This window comes from Perna viridis, chromosome 8 (assembly GCF_037379345.1).
Source record: "Perna viridis isolate PV_CMFRI_1.1 ecotype Kerala chromosome 8, ASM3737934v1, whole genome shotgun sequence".
Lineage (NCBI taxonomy): Eukaryota > Metazoa > Mollusca > Bivalvia > Mytilida > Mytilidae > Perna > Perna viridis.
Window position 1 is genome coordinate 40,244,876 of NC_142452.1, and position 20,766 is coordinate 40,265,641.

Genomic DNA, 20,766 nt, shown 5'->3' on the forward strand with positions numbered 1-20,766 from the left:
GCGGTCCGGTCGAAGAATTAGCTTTCCTATCTTGATATTGTCAGAGAGTAATCAACGGAACCAAGGTTATTAAGGTAATCAAAAGAATGTAATCCAGGGACAAAGACCAGACATGGAAAACAGACATACACAAAGAACATAAAGTAACTAAAATCATACATACAACGTAACAAAAGCAAATGAGCGACTCGGACTCCACTAAAAACTGGGAGCATGGACCAGGTGCACCGGTAGGGTAAACGTCCTCTGTTTTTCTAGACACACCCGCCGAGTTGCTCATAAAAAGTCAAGTCCGGGGTAGACAAACGAGGAAAGGAAACTATGACCCGTTGAATAAATCAGTTTTCATGGTGCAGATGCATACACCATAACGATCCACGAGTTCATGATGACGACCATAAAACTTTTGTAGTGATGACTTCAATCTTGTAGCAACATAACCCTGTTCCAGAAGCCTATTTGTTAGAGTTCTAGCGCGATACAAAAAGTCTGCGTAGTTTCGGCAAGTTCTGGCATAACGTATGAGCTGTGATATGAACACTCCATACGCAGGTGTCGAATGCCACATATTTTAAAATTATTTCGTCTACTAAAGAAACTTATGGTGATCAGACCAGTAAGGCACATCTCAAACGATAAAATGAATAAATATTCACTATTCACAAATATGGGTTTCGGGTTATTCGTCACTGACCCATAGTATTTTCCCCCTTATCGTAAATTCACACTAGTTCAAGTCTCTATGAAAATGTATCCAGTTCAATGTTAAAAAGAATTAAAGCTTCTCTAAACCAATGTCTATAAAGCGGTTAATTGCAACGTCAACTGACGCGAAGTCTCTTCTATTTTGAAGTCTTATACATTTGGCATCAGTTAAACTGAAATTAAAGTTTACTTACACTTATAAGACATTGATGCATTACATTCTACCTGAAACTGACAGCCCCAGAGGGTACAAGGAATTAGGCGACTTTTAAAACATTATAAAAAAATCAATTTAGACATTTGTGACATTGCAGATGTTAAGGGGATAATAGCCGCTAATTGAAACAGGTCTCTAGACACACTGATGAGAAATAAAACTAGAAGATAATTGCCTTCGTAAATCTGAACTGCTTAACACTGGTGCCTTCCATGTGTGGAAAATAGAAACAATTAATTAAAGCGCGGTTTCGTCTCCATTGAAAAGCTAACAAAAGCTAAGTTTGAATGGCTTTACTTTTTTTTGTCTTACTATAAACATTGATAACAATGAACAAAAACAATTATATGAGAAAATAAATAAACAACCAAACAAACAAAAAGTATATTTGTTTAAATCGAAAATAGACAAGTTGTCATTGAATGTATTACACGGTAAAGTTGTAAATTTGGCGTAGGTGACCTTGTTTGTGTAACAAAATGAATCAAAGGGGTGAAACCATAGAAAAACAAGTAATATCTGTATAAAGGATAGGCGGCGCACTAAAATTTGTTCTTTTTTACTTATAATTTTCTACAGTTTGTTCAGGAAATTACACATGGCACGCAATTTCAATTTTCGATACAGTTTTTTTTTCGAACGCCCCTAATTAATCAGTATTTGGCCAATCGAGAAACAGAATTGCGATCAGGTGACTTACGTCTCCATGGCAGAGCGCTTTTAAGGTCAAAGGGTAAAATGCGAAACTAATCGTTTGATTTCTCATATCTAGTTCTTGTTATTCTAATATTTGAAATAGAGCAATCTACATTGATTTATGACCTTGGTTTTATGCAAATATTTATCATTATTCATTTATTAACGTTGATATGTTTCATAGAAACACAATATGTATTAATGAAGGACATTATCTGAATGAAAAACTGAATACAAACTACCTCTGTCTTAGTAAATATTATTGTACCTATTCCATAATTTGATGAGGTTAACATTCTGTTGACCTGATTTAAAACTAAAAGTACAGGTTCGTGTAAAAATCAGATAAGACCATTAAAACAGTGATACAATTGACATTTTTCTAAGTGAATGAATAAATGCTAAAAGTTTTATTTTGGACAAAATTATTATTAGTATGGAAAAACGAATTTTCCCCGTAAAAATTAGAATAATTCTAGATTAAAGGTAATCAAGGGAACCAAGGTTCTAGCGGAAATCAAGAGAAAGTAATCCAGGGACAAATACCAAACATGGAAAACAGACATACACAACAAAAATCATTAAGTAACTAAAATAATGCATACAAAGTAACAAAAGTAAATGAGCAACTCGGACTCCACTAAAAACTGGGAGCATGGACCAAGTGCACCGGTAGGGTAAGCGTCCTCTGCTTTTCTAGAAACATCCGCCGAGCTGCTCATAAAAAAGTCAAGTCCGGGGTAGACGAAAGTAGAAAGGAAAACTATGACACGATGAACAAATAAAATAACATCTCTTTTTGTTTCTGTTACTAAAAATGTGACGACCAATAATGTATATGACGTATAACCGACTTTCGATTTTTTTCTGAAATGAAACGGGAATAATTTGCCAAAGGCGATAAATGTTTTAACACCTGTTAATTTCTCAACTTTTGCCTTCAAGATTTAAACAAATGTCCGATAATGAGTCTTTCCGTCCACACAAATGATATTGACCAAGACGTTATTAAGCCATCAACCGGATTGAATTTGAAGGTAAAGTCAATGAAATGTCAATTTTAATGTTTGCATCTGACATCAGTATTTACAGATCTTTGAATTGGCACATTGTTCCATTTGGTCAAACGTGATTAATTGAATAATCAGTAAGGAAGGGTACACTATGCTGATCTGATCTGTTTTACTACGCAAAGAATGGCTAACATTTCACATTTCAAACTCATAATGATTTTTTTCGACTTTTTGCCTTATAAATATTTGAAAAGTAGCAGGGCAGATATTTAAGGCATTCAAGTGTGTGCATGCATTTAGCTATTATGTAAATGACTTAACATTTTTGAAATAGAGAATTTCGGGAAGGCCGTTACGTACTATTTTGACATTGATAATTGTTTTAAGAATTAGCTGTCAATCTAGATGATGAAATTTGGTATCTAATACAGATACCATTTAAGTAAAGATTACACAATACTTTTGAGTTCAGATCAGTGCATTTCAAATAAAGACGAATTTACTTTTGCATTACACTTAAATAAATTACACTTACTAATACTTAGAATGGTTGTATTGAGTATACATGTAAGTATGTAAGTAACTTGGATTGATTTTATTCTGTTTCAAAGGAACGCTTGAAAGGCTTTGGTGAAATTGAATATGATACAAACATATCACTAATTTCAAGAGTTATGTCCCCTACCCCAGGTCTACCACCTTAAATACACTCTTTAAAATGTAATATACTTTTACGTTAAATAGTAGTCAAAGCAACTTTGATTCGAGCGGAAATAAAAAGAACATTTTCCAGGGACAAAGACCAGAGAGGGTAAACAGAAATACACAACAAAGATCATGAAATAACAAAAGTAACAAGTACTAAGAAACAAAAGTAAAGGAGGAACCCGGACTCAAATATGGGAGTGTGGACAAGGTGCACCGGTAAGGTAAGCGTCCTCTGCTTTTCTCTGAACACCCGCCGAGTTGCTCTCAAAACGTTCAGCGTTCAGTAATTACATGTCAAATTGCTTTACAATGAAAATAAGCATTTGTGTCCGTAGATTTCATTACATTTGGTTGGGGTTTTTTGGCATTTGAATACATGCATTAAATATGAAATCCAGAACACGAAGTAGAAATAGTAGGATAGGATTGATTGTCACAAAGTAACGGCATTTAATCCTGGGCATATATATATATATATATATATAATACATAATATATATATATATATATATATATATATATAGATTGATTGATTGTTGGGATTTAACGTCCGAGCAGCAATATTTTAGCTATATTCAGACGATGAACATGAAATGGATGATGAAATAAACATGAAATGGGATGATAAAATGCAAAATGGGATGGGGCACACAACCCAGTTGCTCTGTGGGTAGAGCGCCCTAGCCCCCGGCTAGGTTTCTGAGCACTATCTAGTCGCCTTTTACGACAAGCTTAGCGCTGCTGCAGACCAATTCTGTTGACACCCGGACCTGCACGGGGCTTTTATATATAAAAAATTCAGTTTTTTGTTATTAATTTCTGAACAAAAATGTTATGATATCATATTGTCGAATATTAAAATATGAATCAGTCTTGTTCATAAATTTGTGTACCATTTTTATTATTCGATATTTTTTTTTAAACAGTATAAAATATGCATTAAAAGAAATTGATTGAATGCCATCACTTGCATATTACTTATAACCATCAGGATTTTCTAACATGATTGTTTTCTTCTTCAAATATTTTTTAAAGGTGTAATGACCGACTCGTGTGCTTTCACTGATTTTTGTGTTTGCCTATTTTACAAGAATAACCGCGACCTTTCGCTTATATATATTAGACATTGATTTTGGGAACTGATAATTAATAACAATGAGCTCTAACTACTATAATCGCTTTATTGTCTACACAAAAGGTAGTATGATTCGAATACGTAGTAAACATTCGCCTAAATCCTGATTAAGTATTGCTCATTGTTCTGATAAGCTATAACATGTATATGCCCATTGAAATAAAAATGATTGGGCTGTGGGTTTCTAATAAGATTATTTGTTTTCTCCTTTAAATGAAACAGTGTTGTGTTCCTCTAACTATGAAAATTGAATACCCCTGTGTAAGCAGTGCGTTTACCTTCAAAATGCACGAGTTTGTTTTTAAATAATAGTTCTGACTGGATTTCTTTATTTAAGGCAAATGTAGATGTTATTAAACAAAACAGAAACAAACAAAGTAACAAACAAATCACGAAAATTAATTTTGTATGCATATACGTATTGCCAATTTTCTTTACAAAATTAGGTTTTTTTTCTCTAAGATTCCTTTATTTGGCCTGTTAAAGTTCAGTATTTCGGTTGAGTCCGGGTAAATAAATATTTTTAATATTTTTGTGTCAAGAACGATAACTCTTACAAAATACCAATTTCATGTACAATATATATATAATGTTTATTTCAAAAGCGCAAAAACCAAATGAAAAACTAAGACAGGTTATGTAACTGTTTCTGAACGAGAAATAAAACTGAATTTGGTGGGTTTTGATATGTATGAATCACTTTCTGTCTGACTGCTACTTAAGTGTCTTAAACCATTGTGATATTGATTACATTGATAATATTGGTGTGGTGTTTGCTTTAGAGATAATAGTAGTCATTGTTCAAATTTGTTATGCATGATTTGCCATGGGACACTATGGACAAACACACCTCGGATATCTGAGTAATATGATGTACAATTTTGAACTAATATTTCAGAATTTTTAATTATTAATGATTTAATGACTTAATATAGGGTAAAATAAAATTTCTATTTCAATCAATTTAAGTTTGGTTTTAATCAATATTTAAACAATATAGTATACTTTACATATCTAACATTTCTTTATTTCTCATACATCCAATGATCATTGGCAAGGAGAAAAGAAAGATAAAAAGCCAAAAAAGCAAATTACAAGACAATGTAAAGTATATGTACAACATATACACTATGACGTAAGACTAGATTAATTTAGAGACAATGTCCTGAAACTCATGGCTATACAGTCCTTTACTCTGGATAAAAAATATTCTTACTTTAACATGCTTTAAATTTAGTACACGACATTAACTGTGAAAATTTAAGTAGCAGTCTTTGTAAGAATTATGCAAATTCATTAATATGTGATTAACCTAATAAAAGCCTACTCATGTTTATATTTGTTATTAAGTTGTTGGGTCTATATGATGAAATGTATCATTATTCATTCCAATCTGTCTGCTCTTAGGAGATAATCCACCTTGAAAATACAGAGTTACAGAGTTATCTCCCTTAATATTGACTTCTACAGCACATTCTACACATTTTTTATACCCCAAGAGCACGGGTTATATGTAAAACCACATGTTAATTTCTGTTAACCACAACATTTTAAACAAAATCATCCCAAAAAATATGTAGGCTTTACAACCATGAATCACATTTTGCGTGATTCTTACCCGGAGAGCTACTTAACGATAGAAAAAGTTCAATGAAACCTGTCTTAACTGACCCCCTCATAATCCGAACACCTGTCTAAACTATATATTTGGTTAGTGCCTTTATATCAATTTTGATGTGTTTTGAACCTTGGTAAACCGGCCCAATTTAATGTTCGATATAGTCAGGCTTCTCTGTATTATATAAAGTGCAGAATGTCCACACGTGAGAGCAGACGACCACTACTTTAATTGACATTTCAATTTTAGGGACAAAAATTAAATGTAATGTAGAAAAAAGACTTACTTCGGACTAGTATTTGGCACTTCCGTTACCTTCTGATAGCTTCATGTAACACACACACACACACACTGGTTTTCATTATTGCTTATTTGTTTCATGTGCCTTTTAAGCAAAACTGTTTTGATATGAAATGTGATAATAGCAGGAAATTACCAGGCTCTGAAAATTATGATAATGGCCTTAGAAAAAAGGGAAGCTTGCTAAGTTTAATACATTTTTGTTTTGTTACCTTATTTAAGATTAATAGTTTATGTTTTTTCTGACATTGTATTAATTGTGGACATATCTGTCAGTTTTTGAGGAGGCGGGCTAATGTAACGTCATGCTGTTGGGATGATCATTAAAAAAATTTACTATGATAATTCGATAATAATTAACGGGTAAATGACCAAAACAAACCAATTCAACCTACAATACAGTTTACGGGATAAACAGTATTGACACATGTATAAAATGAATGTATCTCAAAGTCATGTAGGGTTTCATTTTACTTGAAACATTCTTATTTTGTAGCAGTACACGTTTCTTTTTGTCAGTTGATATCATTGACAATTAATTAGTCTTATAATACGCCAAGTACTATAAGCACATGTATACAGTCACATATTTCATATTTTTGCCATTCAAGAAATAAAAGTTGTTACCATTATTTTTTTTATCATTTATAGTGAGCACAGCAAAACAGCAGCGAGAGCAGAGAGCTCTAGGGCAATATGCACGTACAAGTTTACGGCGGTGCAGATGGATGAGAACTAAAGTTCATTGTCCGGATGTGACTTGTCGTAGAAAGAATTCAAAATAACAATAAGTGTCCCCAATATTAATTTTGACGTCTAAAAATATAACTTAAACAGCAAAAGAGGATTGGAATTACGTACAATGTTTAATTTATGAAAACATCACATAGCCAGTAGATTCTATTGTATTTGAGCGTCATTTACAGAGTTATCTCCCTTAATTTTGAAATCTGCAGTGCATTCTATACAATTTGTATCTCCTGAGAGCACGGGCTCTATGAAAAACCACATGTTACTTTCTGTTTACTATGACATTTAAAGCAAAATATCAAAAATAAAAATAAGTAGGCTTTTTACCCATGAATCACATTTTGCATGATAATTAGCTGGCGTGCTACTTAATGTTTCGGCCTAATTTCAGTTTAAAAAACAAGCAACATGAAAATGCCAGATTTGTAGGTATAAGATCACATGTACAGAAAAAACACATAAATATTTTATTTATTTTTATAATAATTTATCTGTTTTTATGATAACTTTTATTTTAAAATATAAATAAATGCCGACTAAGTGCTGCTCATGTATGTTCTGTTCTGTTCACAGTGAAGCCTAGCAATCACCAAACAGAAATGCTGTGCTCGCTTTTAGGCAATGCTGGTTCCATATCATATACAAACAAAAACTTTACATTGCAATTAAGAATTGGCTATGATAAAAATTTTGCCTATTGAAAAATAACATAAATTTGTCATGTGCATATTTTTTATTGCGCGAAGTGCAATAAACACAATATGCACATGGAAAATTTATGTTATTTTTCAATAGACAAATATTTGTATCATAGCCAATTCTTATAATTAATTTTAAAACATATTTTTATCTTTAAACATGAAAAAGCTAGCTCTGAATTTAACTGAATGGGGCCGTATCAATACTTTTTTATCCATTGAGATATAACGAAATTATTTTAACCAATCAGATAACAGTATTTATCTCAAATTAATTTATAATGAAATAACTATAGTACTTAAAAACATACGGAACGGGTTGTGTTCTTGTGATGGAACATGAAGTATGTTTCTCAGTAAGAATCCATCGACCACAAGTTCACTTACCTATTTGTTTAATTCCACCCCAAAGGGCGATGTTTATAACAAGGTAGAGTCCAATAATGTTCAAACTAGATAAAAAATGCATTAATGCGTCAAAGATAAAGTACGTCCAACGAAATGTTCATTAACTGGACATTAACTTGTTAATTATTTAAATAATCAAAGTTAGGTTAATATGTTACGCGGTGTTATATGCCTAACATTGACACGATAAGAACAAATAAACTTTGTTTATACCGTGAAATCTGGCTTAATTGAACTTCTATTTTCCTTTAATTTTTTTCAGTTCAGAAAGGTGATCGCGGTTAACCAAGGTTCAAATGCTTTTAAACTTAGGAAAAAAAAGACTAAAAATAGTCAGGTTGAGACAAGGTATCGTAATAACCAGGGTTCGGGTAAATCAGGCTTCACTGTATCTATATCTATTCAGGTTCAAACAAAGTAGGGATATAAGCTTACCATTTGAGTACTATAAAGCCAGAAAAATAGGCAAAATTGTGTCAGTGTTGTACTTTGCATCGACTTGATGTCTTTATTGATAAAGGAATAAAAGTAAAGGATCAAATGTTAAAACTATTCAATTTTCTGAAAGAACTTTAGATTACTCTAAATGATGTTGACCTTAAAATATAAAATCAGGTGTCAGAAATAAGTGTGTAATGGACAAAAAGTACATTTAACACGATTTTAATTTATATTTGACAACAAAAAGCAGAAATCAACAGATGAGTAACATCCTTTTTTCATTAGAAATCATAAATAGTAGAGAGCCACAACCGCCACTTCTTGTCCTTCGAGAAAAGAAAGTTGTCAATCTGCATCATGAGAACCGATTTGTTATCCGTGTTATATATTACTTTTAGTATTTCGTCTACCACGAAGGGGACAGTTGATTGAGGAACTTGGCGGGAGTTTTTAAAAAGCAGAGAACGCTTACTCTACCAGTGCATTTGGTCCATGTTCCCAGTTTTTCAGTGGAGTCCGGGTTGCTCAACTACTTCGGTTATGTTTATGTTTGTTTCCCTACGTAAGTATTAACTGTGTATGGTATAATTACTACATGTACCTACAAAGTTTCATGAAATTCTGTTGACAAGGTCTCCTATTTTGGAAATGTTCTTATCGCGTAGGGCATAACTGGCTAAAATTTAAAAAACAAAATATCTTGCTTTTATACGCACCATTGCCTATGTTGTCCATGTTATCTACCGTATTTCATGAAATGCGATTTAATAGTTTCAGACTTCATTGGCCCGGGTTTCTTAAACAACATTCTTAAGTTGAGAATTTCTTTAAATCCTGAGTTTTTGTTAAAATCAGCAATTTCAAGTTATTTAATTGATTCGACTGTGAGTTGAGGAAGGATTTAAGGAAAATTACAGTTTCATTTTTTCATGAAACAGAGCACAATCACAAAAATAAGGGAATCAAAATTTTCTTGTAATATACCGAAATTTTCTTGTAACATACACAAAATCATATGTTGTCCCTACTACATACAAGGCCTAAAATACACTCGCTAGCGTTGGATGTTACACTTTCCTCATATAAGAATTTACAACACGTAGTGAAACCTGTCTAAACCGGTCACTGAAAAAAAACGAAATCCTTTTAAACTAGACATCTTGAAAGAAGTAGACCTAGGGTAAGGGAAATATCTCTTGCAATCAGTGATATGTTTGTATCATATTAAATTTTACCAAAGCCTACCAAGCTTTCCTTTGAAGCAGAATGAAGATTCAAAGTTACTTTGATGCTTACATGAGATTGATGTAAAATGGAGAATATAAACGTTCCAGTGATTTGTAAGAGTTGTGTCCCTTACCCTAGGTGTACCTCCTAAAAAAGCACTTCATATCGTGCAGTTTACATGTACATGTCTATTGAACCTTGGAAAACCGCGAAAAAATACTGTCTTAACCATTTATAGGGGTCCAGAGGGGGTTTCGGTATAGACAACTACTGTACTGTACACTTAACGAGTCCTTTGTTCGAATGATTTAGTTCTTATTTGCTCTTTAAGTTGATGCTTACATGTACGGCAACCGCTCGTACGGAATACTGCCCTTCTGATTGTGAGCCTCTGGTTTGAATAACTCATTTCCATGTCATTTTGTTATATTTATAAGAAAAACATGACACCTTATTCGAAAACAACCCCACGGTTGATGTCCAGTGTTCTATCATGTTTTCAATTTTGTTTAAAACTTGTGATAACATAGCACGTTTATCAAAACAGACTGGCCACTGTTGTTCTTACATTAATCCCGAAAGTACACATTTTGTTCATATTTATAAATATATTTGTACTAAAGATTCAACTGACTGTAATAGTCAATAAAAAGACATCGACTAGAGCATCATGATTTCCAGGCGTTTAGAAACGATCATCGGGGAATAGGCAAATCCCATATTACATGTATACGTATGATAAGAATGTTAAGTGCCGAACCCGGAACTGTTCGACCGATTATTCTACACACATGTGGTTACCCTTTGCCGGCTCCCATTGATGAATATATTCCTATCAAACTCGTCAAAAATGATAAACGGCATGAAATATATTCGTTGATAAGGGAACCTAATACTTCATGCTTCGCTATCATTTAAGGCTAATGCCTTCCTCATAGTATAATGCTCAACGTAGACCTTAATATCTTCGATATTTTCCTAATTACATTAGATTTCTGATTGCTACAAAATTTACGTTCAGGAAAATAATATTCCAGTTAGGCTGTCAAAAAAGCATTATGGGTGAGAAAAAAGGATAGTAAGATCAAATATAAAATACACAACTAGAGACAGGACTCCGCGCCAAAAAGACTTGTCGTGCGACACTTATGCTATGCTCAACACATGCCGATATGACTTTTTTGAGCATTTTAAGATGAGCTTCCCGTAGGTAATTAATGTGCCAAGTATTTCTAGCCACTCAACATATTAAAAAAATCCATATCAATGGCCATTTGGCAAATGATTCTGTGTCAAAGTCATTTCTACCGAAGCCAATTTATTTTAAAACTTGCACTAGAAATATACATAAATCTGTTTTATAGTTCAAACAATTTTAACCATTATCCATTGTTTTGTGTATATCAAAGCTAAATTTAATGGCGACCAAAATATTATCTAAAAAAAGGGAAAACAAACAGCAAAACAACGTGCCGATGAAGAAAGAAAACACGTGAGATCTCGTTGCGGTCGTGAACCCGAGATTTGCTTATTACCCACATATAATTTCGATAAACTGTGAATTTGTTGTTATTTCTTCTTGTTACAAATGTAAACGTTATATGAACTACTTAAATTATTTTGTATTTACTGAATAAAATACGCTTTATGTAAATCTAAATACAGGCATCACATTTAATTAAAAAAATGAATGTAAAAGAGTTCAAAATACGAATATAAAATATTTTGGCCTTCTAAGTACTTTTTAAAAAGCTAAACACATAACTATTCCATGAAAATCTCATACAAGTCATTCACCACGAAGATCTCGTAAAACTCCAAATGACGTCACCATTTTTATGAAATCATGTACGCTTTCTTGCGTTGGTTGTTATGATATATTAAAAATTGCTATTCATTGATTGTTCATATTTTGAATGGATATAGAAAGCTACTTTATGGCTCAGATAAATGATGCAAAGCATTCTGGTTGCTTTCAATAATAGCCTTAATAGGACGAAGATGTATCTTAAATGGGAACGTTATGTCTTGTTTATTTCGCGTAAAAGGATCTAACCCTACAAGAAATTGAATTACCATGGACATAAGGTAGAACAAAGGAATGAACGCGCGGTGGTAGAATTACAGTGAAAACAAACCTATTCGAACCCTTTTGGACTTTAAGTGTCAGACCCTTAAGAATCAGGCAGTAGGTGAAACATGGTATGAAGTACCCATTATTTGATTATGTAATTTGATTATTTGCAGAATCAAAGAAAAAAAGAAAAAAAGACAAGACTTTCCATATCATTCTGGACCATTGAGGTACATTTCATTAAAATGCACTGAAAATGAACATTTCAAGGGCAGATAACTTTGTCAAAAACCTCATTTTTTCTAAGATTCTATTGAAAACATTCTGAGCAAAGCCAGTGATGCATAGATCAAATAACGGTCTTTTCATACAGAGAAAACGTCCTTGAGTGATCATATTTTATTGTCAAATCCGTGGGGGCTTTGACATGCATGTTTCCTATTTTTCCCATTTTGCCTGATTCTTACAAACACTTACACTTAAGAATTAGTTCGGTTGAAGCAGATTTTCGGTTAAAATTATTTAAATCTTAAGAAGGTAGACCTAGGGTAAGGGGCATAATTCTTGAAATCAGTGATATGTTTGTATCATATACAATTTCACCAAAGCCCATCAAGCTTTCATTTGAAACTGAATGAAATAAATCCAAGTCACTTTGACGCTTACATGAGATGGATATCAAATGCTGAATACATACGTTCCAAATGATTTGTATGAGATGTGTTCCTTACCTTAGGTCTACCTCCATAAGGTAAAATTATAGTTGATTGATATAAAATTAATCTAAAACATGTGTGGATTAAACGAATTCTAGGATTGTCCAGGGTTCGTTTTAGAGAGGTTTAACTGTAAAACGTACTGCACATATTATATGAAAGGTTAATGTACACTATGTGGAAAATTTGCACCTTGGTAGATATCTGCAATACAAAATAATAATGCATGTACTTATCATAAATTAATATTCATTTATTATTTATTATTAAGTTATTGCTATAAAATTCATTTGATGATAATAGTCCATGATAATCACAGCTTTTAACAACCATGGTCTGGTCTCTAGAACAAGTTTTAAGACATATACGTCGTGTGGAATAAAACCATTGTGTAGGAATGTCCCATACTATTGTATTTAATAGCAGCATCATAATAATATAGTATTATTGCGTAAGGTTTTCAATATTGGCTTAGTTATAGGTCCGAGGTTGGCCATATTGAACTGAGGCGTAGCCGAAGTCCAATATTTCTAGCCGAAGACCAATAACTCAGCCAACATGGAAAACCTTACGCAATTATACCTTTATTGATTAACTAGTCTAATACGCTAGTCCAATATGGATTTTAACCAGTCCAGTGTGACGTATTGGACGGGTAAAAAGCCGTATCGGACGGCTTAATCCCGTATTGGACGGGTATATCCTGTATTGGCGCACTTTTGTATTTTGTATTGTATTGGCAGTTTTGATCATATTTGGGCGAAAATTCGAACGTTAGTCAATAAAGTCGTATGAAGATAGAACTTTGACCGTTCGAGAACCCTATCACTAGTCGTATGGGATATGACAAATTCGATGCAGTATATGATATCATGCCTAGCCGAAGATAATTTATGGTGCGGTTGTACGACCATGTTTAAATTCAGAATCAATCCTAATTTAAACGATTTTTCGAAAACAAAAAGATGTCATATGACTATTTTAAATATAAGCCCCATGCAGAATGATGTAGTATGATTATCTTTGGGAATTCAGACAAGTATTAGACAAAACAATGCAGCTGTCATAGACCTATGCCAAAGAATACGCTTGTGGAAATCATATAGTGAGTCTTGTGCAGAAAAACGGGTTTCGTATCTCTAAATTTGCTTTTTTGTTTAATTTTTAATAATGGTATTTAAAAAAGAAAGTGTGCTGATCAGTTGTTTTTTGGATTTTGAACTAACTTACAGAAAAAGCGAGTACACTATCAAGGAAGAAACAGCTTGTCCTTTATGTTAAAGTGTTTGCATCCAGTAACAATCTCAAGAGTTAAATACGAATTGAACAGAATTTTATAATTCATATTATTGTTGTGTTTTTCCAGATTGGGGGAGGGTTGAGCGCTCACAAACATATTTAACCCCGCTACATACTCTATGTGCTTGTCCTAAGCCAGGAACCTGTAAGTTCAGTGGTGTTGTCGGTGTTTTTTTTATGTTCATTGTTATTCGTTTTACGTTATTTTATTTATATATTAGGTCATTTTTCGTCTTTTATGAATAGTTTCACTTCAGTTATTTTGGGACCTTTTTACAGCTCGCTTTATGGTATGGATTTTGACTATCCTTGAAGTTTAATTATACAAGAATGTAGACGTTGTTCCATGCTTGGCTTTTGGTGGATGACGGTCTTATTGGCAATCATACCATATCTCCTATTCTTATATTATTACACAATTTACGCAAGGTATATACTATATGGAAATTTTTCCTTATTGTTTAAAAAAAAGTAATAATTACAAGTATTTACGAGTGTTTTTTTTCATTATTTAAGAAAGCTGTAGTATATGTCTAAGTTTAATATTTCATCCCATCATTCGAATGGTCTATCACTTAATCCAAATGAAAAAAAGAGATATAGATAAACTTACTTAAGCACAATTACACTACACATGCGTTGTCATGTTATATTCTCCGTGTGGTAAAGTACGTCTTAGATATTATCTACTAAATGCACATGTAGTCAAACTTCGCGAATATCTCTTTTGCTACTGATATTTATCCGAGATATAAACCAATAATAGAATTTCTCTAAAGCTAAATTGATACTTTATACAGATCCACATTATTATGCTGTGAAGGTTAATTGAACTGTTATTGGGGTGATCTGATTTATTGGTACACAGCGGAGTGATATGTAGCTCTCAGGAAACGGTTATTGGGTCCACGGATGTCACTGCGTTGATGACATACATGTAATATAAATTCTGTGGTCAAGGAGGAGTAATGGATAAGAGATGGGCCCCCTTTATCCCCATATTAAAAATACAGTGAAAACAGTCACACACGAACACTTTTGACCTTTAAACTTGACCTTTAAACATATGTTTGGTTTATCAAGGTTAGAATTACATTTAAATTGATATAAAGGGACTTTTAACAGTGTCTGGATAAGTCAGGTTTTTGTTTTTTATTTATTTTGTTTTAGACAGGTTTCTTTATATTTGTAAACCGACTAACTAACTTACGAACATAATGACCAATATATACATTCTATCTATCAAGAATTATCATGAAAACTATCAAAGACCGTATAAAACTCGCCATTCCTTTGACGGTTGGTTTAACCATTCCTCTTATAGCTGGTTTAACTTGCGTATGGTTGCGCCCAGTTCAACAAAGAAAAAACTAATCTATTTATTTAGCTTAGAACTCGTCCGCGCAGGCAGAAGACGACTTTCTTACCGATTTCCGAGATACCATTAATGAGCATGATGCTATTGTAGATAATACGTTGTAGCGGTCAGTATAGCACACAGGAAAACACTTTATATTTTGAATCGTAAGATTACTTCAATACACTTTGAATTATTCTGATTTAAGAGCCGTTTGTCTTCAATGCGTGCCTTAAGATGCTCTCTGAATCATTCAAATTTGAACCATTCAAATTTACCGATGATGATGAATTTGTTTTAACCCTGATAAACTTTTCGTTCAATCATTAAATATGATTACCATAACTCGCTTTCATCTGTCAAGAAAACTGATGTGTTTGTAAAATTTGAACTCAAAATCATCATTTAAATTGTGTTTTCTTTTTTTTTTTTTTAACTTTTGACTTTTTAAATAGCTTTTTATGATTTAGCAATAGATAACTAATTCAATCTTGAAGGATAGAAGTTGATTGTTCAGATTTCAGAGACGACTTTGAAATGTCATAAACTGTTATTTTCCTATAGATAGTTATTGAGATTATTCGTTATAAACATCAGTATCTAGATTTGTAGTTCGTCGTATCAGAAATCAAAAGCATTCAATCTATTGTGAATCCGAAGCAGAAAGGAGTTATGACTTATAAAGAGGGACATCTTATAAAAGGCGTTTTCCGGCTGATGTCGCTTTTCGGTAAAGATCATGCAAGTTTTAAAAGTTCAAAAATGATGTTAAAGTGCCAGATTCCAATGGCTGATTACTTCACTTCAAAAGTAAACTATAACAGCTATGTAACGGACGGACCGACAGACCGAAAACTATACGGCGTTGATTTTAAGGATTTGTGGAGCATAGAATAACGTTATCGCAAGGTTAATTGCTTTTAAAGCCGCTACACCAACTGGACATGGCAGCAGTGATATGTTATGTTGAAATCGGCCGTAACTTCAAACACAGAATAAATCATTTGATCATATAAAATTTCACTAATTAGGTACCCCTGCACATCTCTCAATGAATTAAAGAGAATTTATGAAACTGGGAACAAAGCGATTTGGAATCAAAATAGCGATTTATCTCTGTCGCGGATTTTGAAATCACAGCAACAGTAGAGGCACACCTAATACCTTGTTCGAAAGAGGAATATATCATTATGCTTTTACCCTTTGACCTTAAAGACGCTCTTCCACGGAAAAAAAAAGTCACCTGATCCCAATTCTGTTTCCCGATTGGCCAAATACTGATAATTCAGTTGGTTAACAATTCGGAAAAAACTGTATCGAAATTGCGTGCCATTTGTTATTTCCTGAATGAAATGTAGAAATTTATTAGTAAAAAGAACGAAATTTTACCGCGTCGGCTATCTTTTTTTGAAATATAGTACTTGTTAAATATACGATTATACGAACTTATTTTAATACACAACTATTTCGATATGTCACTTATTTCAAATGCAAATGCATATCTCGCCTGAATATAGCTGAAATATTGCTGCTCGGGCGTTAAACCCCAATAATCAATCAATCAAATGCATATCATTGCTATAAATCGAGACAGTTACTATCTACTGACGATCAAATTTCCGAACTCCAAACACGCAGCAGTAGACTTATTGAATACTTTACAAAGCTTAATTACTAATATCATATGGAAAAGTGAACCTGGACATCCATCCCATGTTTGTTTTGCTAAAAATTTCGAACGATTTTGCAAGCGCGTCAAAATAATTACACGCCGGACATTCTCTTCGAATAGAATTTAATGAACGAATTATACGTAGCAATTATCGCATGATGATATTTATTACGCAGATGTTATTTTATTGCGTTCATTATATGAAATATTATACAAAATAACTTTTTAAAACCGTTTTTTTTTTTCGCTGAGAAACTCGCCAATCTGTCTGTATGCTACATGTATATGTATGAGACTAGAATACTGACTCTTAAGCCTTTGTAAACTTATATCGGCCGTAGAGATTGCAACATGTATGAGGTGCTAAGTACATGTACGGATAAAGTCGCAAAGGGATATATACATTTCGCGAATCGATTTTCTGCCGTTTAGCCATTTGCATGTAAAAAAAAAACATTACAAAATATAGTATCTCTCATATTAATCACGAAAGTTAAGTTATATATGGCCATATAGTTTTATCTGGGTATAAAAGAAATGAGGAACTCCGGTATTATTTCAAGCTGTAAACGAGGTTATTCTTTTTGCGTGTCGATTCTCGGCCGTTTATCAATTTTAAATATCTTACAAATTAGTAAACGAAGTCTTTCAACACATTACAAATTAATTTATATCCATAAAGCGGGAATAGGCTTATAAAAAAAAAACGGAAGACTGATTCTAACTGTCAAGTTACTACCGTCGATATACTCTTAGCTAATTGGTCAGCGATTGTTTGGCGAATTGAAAAAAACTACCTGGACGACTAAATACCTACCTCAAACTATATTCAAAGTAGATAGTTAAACATTCTAAATATAAGCACGCGCAGCGAAAAAAATAATAATTAGAAACATAAAAAAACAAAAATTATGAAAATTTCTGAATGCATGATGCTTTTAGTGTTATTTCACTGCTTTTCAACTTTCTCAAATTTTAAATTTATATCAAAGAATAAAAGAAATTAAATGCATGCGACTGAAGTAAATCCTACCTTTTCAATTCACTTATTCTAAGATATTTAAGCACTGCAAGTTATAAAAAATGATACTTATATGGAAACTAAATTCTCCGTAGCCACAATCACCAAAATTTTTAAAAAATTGAAATCCTCTTGTGAAACCAGAAACTTACCTTAATTGAGCCGTTTTAATCTATTACCATCCCAAGCTTTCTTTCGTTTCCTCGGTAAAATCTTCAGCACTTTCTTTTAGTAATTAAATGGGGGCGTTTTACGATTTTTGATTTGTTATTCAAAACCAGGAATTATCCAATCAAAGAACGCTGTCGGAGTTTCCTATGGAATCGATTATTGGTTAATGAGATTTTCAGGCGTGATGCCCTTATCAGAAATTCTGTGGTTCGATTAAAGAACGTGTAATTAAGAATCTTATAAATAATGAAATTGCGAACCGATCTCCGATAGAGCTTTGATTTTCTTTACATGTTACCTATTGTAAAATCGAAATTGGATAATTACGCGCTAGGTAACAATGAAACGAAAATAAATTTTAAAATTTTAAATTATTTATCAAAATGTTGATTAATAATAAGTTGTGTTTACTCTCAATGTAAGGAAGATGGGAATCTTACATAATTTAAGAGTTTAATTGCACTCATATGAATTTTAAATAATGTTAAAATTCTATTTGCGAATTCGATTTGTTTCAATTGAATGGTTGGTCATAATTACGTTACACGCTGATATTTACATTTCTATTTTGTATATTGTTGAAAAATGTCGATTAATGTCATTTTCTTTTTTTTTCAAAATAAGATAGGGAAAATTATATATTTTTTTGTCGTTGGCATGTTAGGCATATTTAAGACATACATTTTTATCCTTAATTGTTTACAATTATATTGTGTTGGTTAAACTCCAAATTTGGTTGTGGGTGGTCTTGAATCAAGCTCCTTGATTAGTAATTAGCGGTTGTTCGGTTCAATCATGATGTGGGCGAGATTCGATGTTTTTGGTTTCGTGTTCTTTGATGTATTATTGTTGTTTGTTTGTTATTTTTCAGGAGCTTTAGAATGAGAAAATAAAACAAAAGAAAACTATTACATTTTAATGTCGTAGTCAAAACTGAGCTATTTACGACTTCCAATTTAGTGTTTCTATTCTGCTTACCAAATTCTACGTCCCTTTGATGTTTTGGCTTCAAGTACAATCGGAGATCTAAGATTTTTCGTTAAAAAAAGAAAAAGGAAAAAAAAAAGAGCAATGTTTTTTTCGGTTATGACCGAGTAATTCTGAATGGCTTCGAGTTATATTTTGTATAACGTTCTTATATATATAGATTTACTCTATGCAGATGTTTATTAAATTGGTATATTACAATATCTATCTTCAAGTAAGAAGAAATAGACACCTTTTATTCGCCGCGGCTGAAAAGTTGTATAAATTTTCATCTGTGAAGACAGAATCCCTAATTTTTTTTAATTGGAAACCAATCTTACACTACTGCTATTCAAAACCCTTTTGATCACTTTCACACTTTATTTTGACCAGTGTAATCCAAAGCCACATTTTTGTCTTGCAAACAAAAGCTCTCAAAAAGTTCATGTCCGGTAAGTTTCATGATATGACCAAACATTCCAGATATAGTGAAAAATGTCTATTCCAGGATCTAGTTTAATGTACCATTCTACTGTTTATTGGTAATATATGTGTATACATGTATATATATGTGTGTATTTTTCTTTCACGACACAATTAATATTTTGTTCAGAGACAGATCCAGAATTTTAGGGGAGAAATATAACAGAATTTTAAAGGCCAAGTTTAGTAAAGCAAGAATATTTTTGGGGAAAAAATTGTGAAAAATAAAGATTTCATACATAAAATATTTTCCCAGTTCAAAGATGCCTCGTTTTCTTCAAATATTCCATTCCATATGCTTTATCGTTTTTTCCGGAGGGTAAATGATACTTCACACTTAGAAAGTAGATTTAACAGATGTACATTTATACTTATGTACATATTGGAAGTTTCAGGGAAAAATTATAAGTTCGTACTTTTGAAAACTAAATTAAACAGAAGCTAAAATTATACTTCAAAGTATTTGATTGACCTGTCCCTTAATTCTTGTTTTTTTTATGCCGCTGTAACTATGGTAACATTTGATAAACAGAAAACAACATGGTAATTTTGAGCATAGCGAAATATCAAGTCGAGGAAATTGATCACACTTGTGTATTGTAGCTTTCTCTTATATGTCGGCATTTTTTTTTACTTGTAAGGACGGCAACCTGTTCACCGGAACGCGAATATGGTATGTGACAATTTTAGAGATAATTTTGTTTGAGAAAGAGGACGAAAAATATTTACATGTATCACTCTCCAGCAACAAAATCTCACAAATTTAATTTTGTGTTTCCAGGATAAAGAGTAAAGTTGTCTTTCATTATTAGAGAAGGCTTCTTGTATAAAAAGAAATATTAAGACAAAATTCACTGTTTGTTTTTGAATTAAAAAGCACATGTCCCGAGCAGATATTATCAAAGTATGAGATATTGTAATGGATACTAATAGGATAATTAATTGGAAAGAGTGCATAAGCAAAATATTATCACGAGTGCCGAAGAACGCATCGATTTAACGAGTGTGCAGAATCTGTTCCGCGCACGAGTTAAATCCTCGAGCGTTCTTGGCACGAGTGATCATATTTCGCTTATTCACGATAACCAATT

The 20,766-nt window shown here is 32.5% G+C and overlaps 1 protein-coding gene across 1 annotated transcript in view; it reads right to left on the minus strand.

The window, feature by feature from the left end:
• LOC148610481 (uncharacterized) overlaps positions 1–18,324 on the minus strand; it is a 40,768-nt gene extending 22,444 nt beyond the window's left edge. The window contains exon 1 of the mRNA XM_088595532.1: positions 18,208–18,324. The gene's annotated coding sequence lies outside the window, so the exon portion shown is untranslated. The remainder of the gene's footprint in view (positions 1–18,207) is intronic.
• Positions 18,325–20,766: the final 2,442 nt, after the last annotated feature.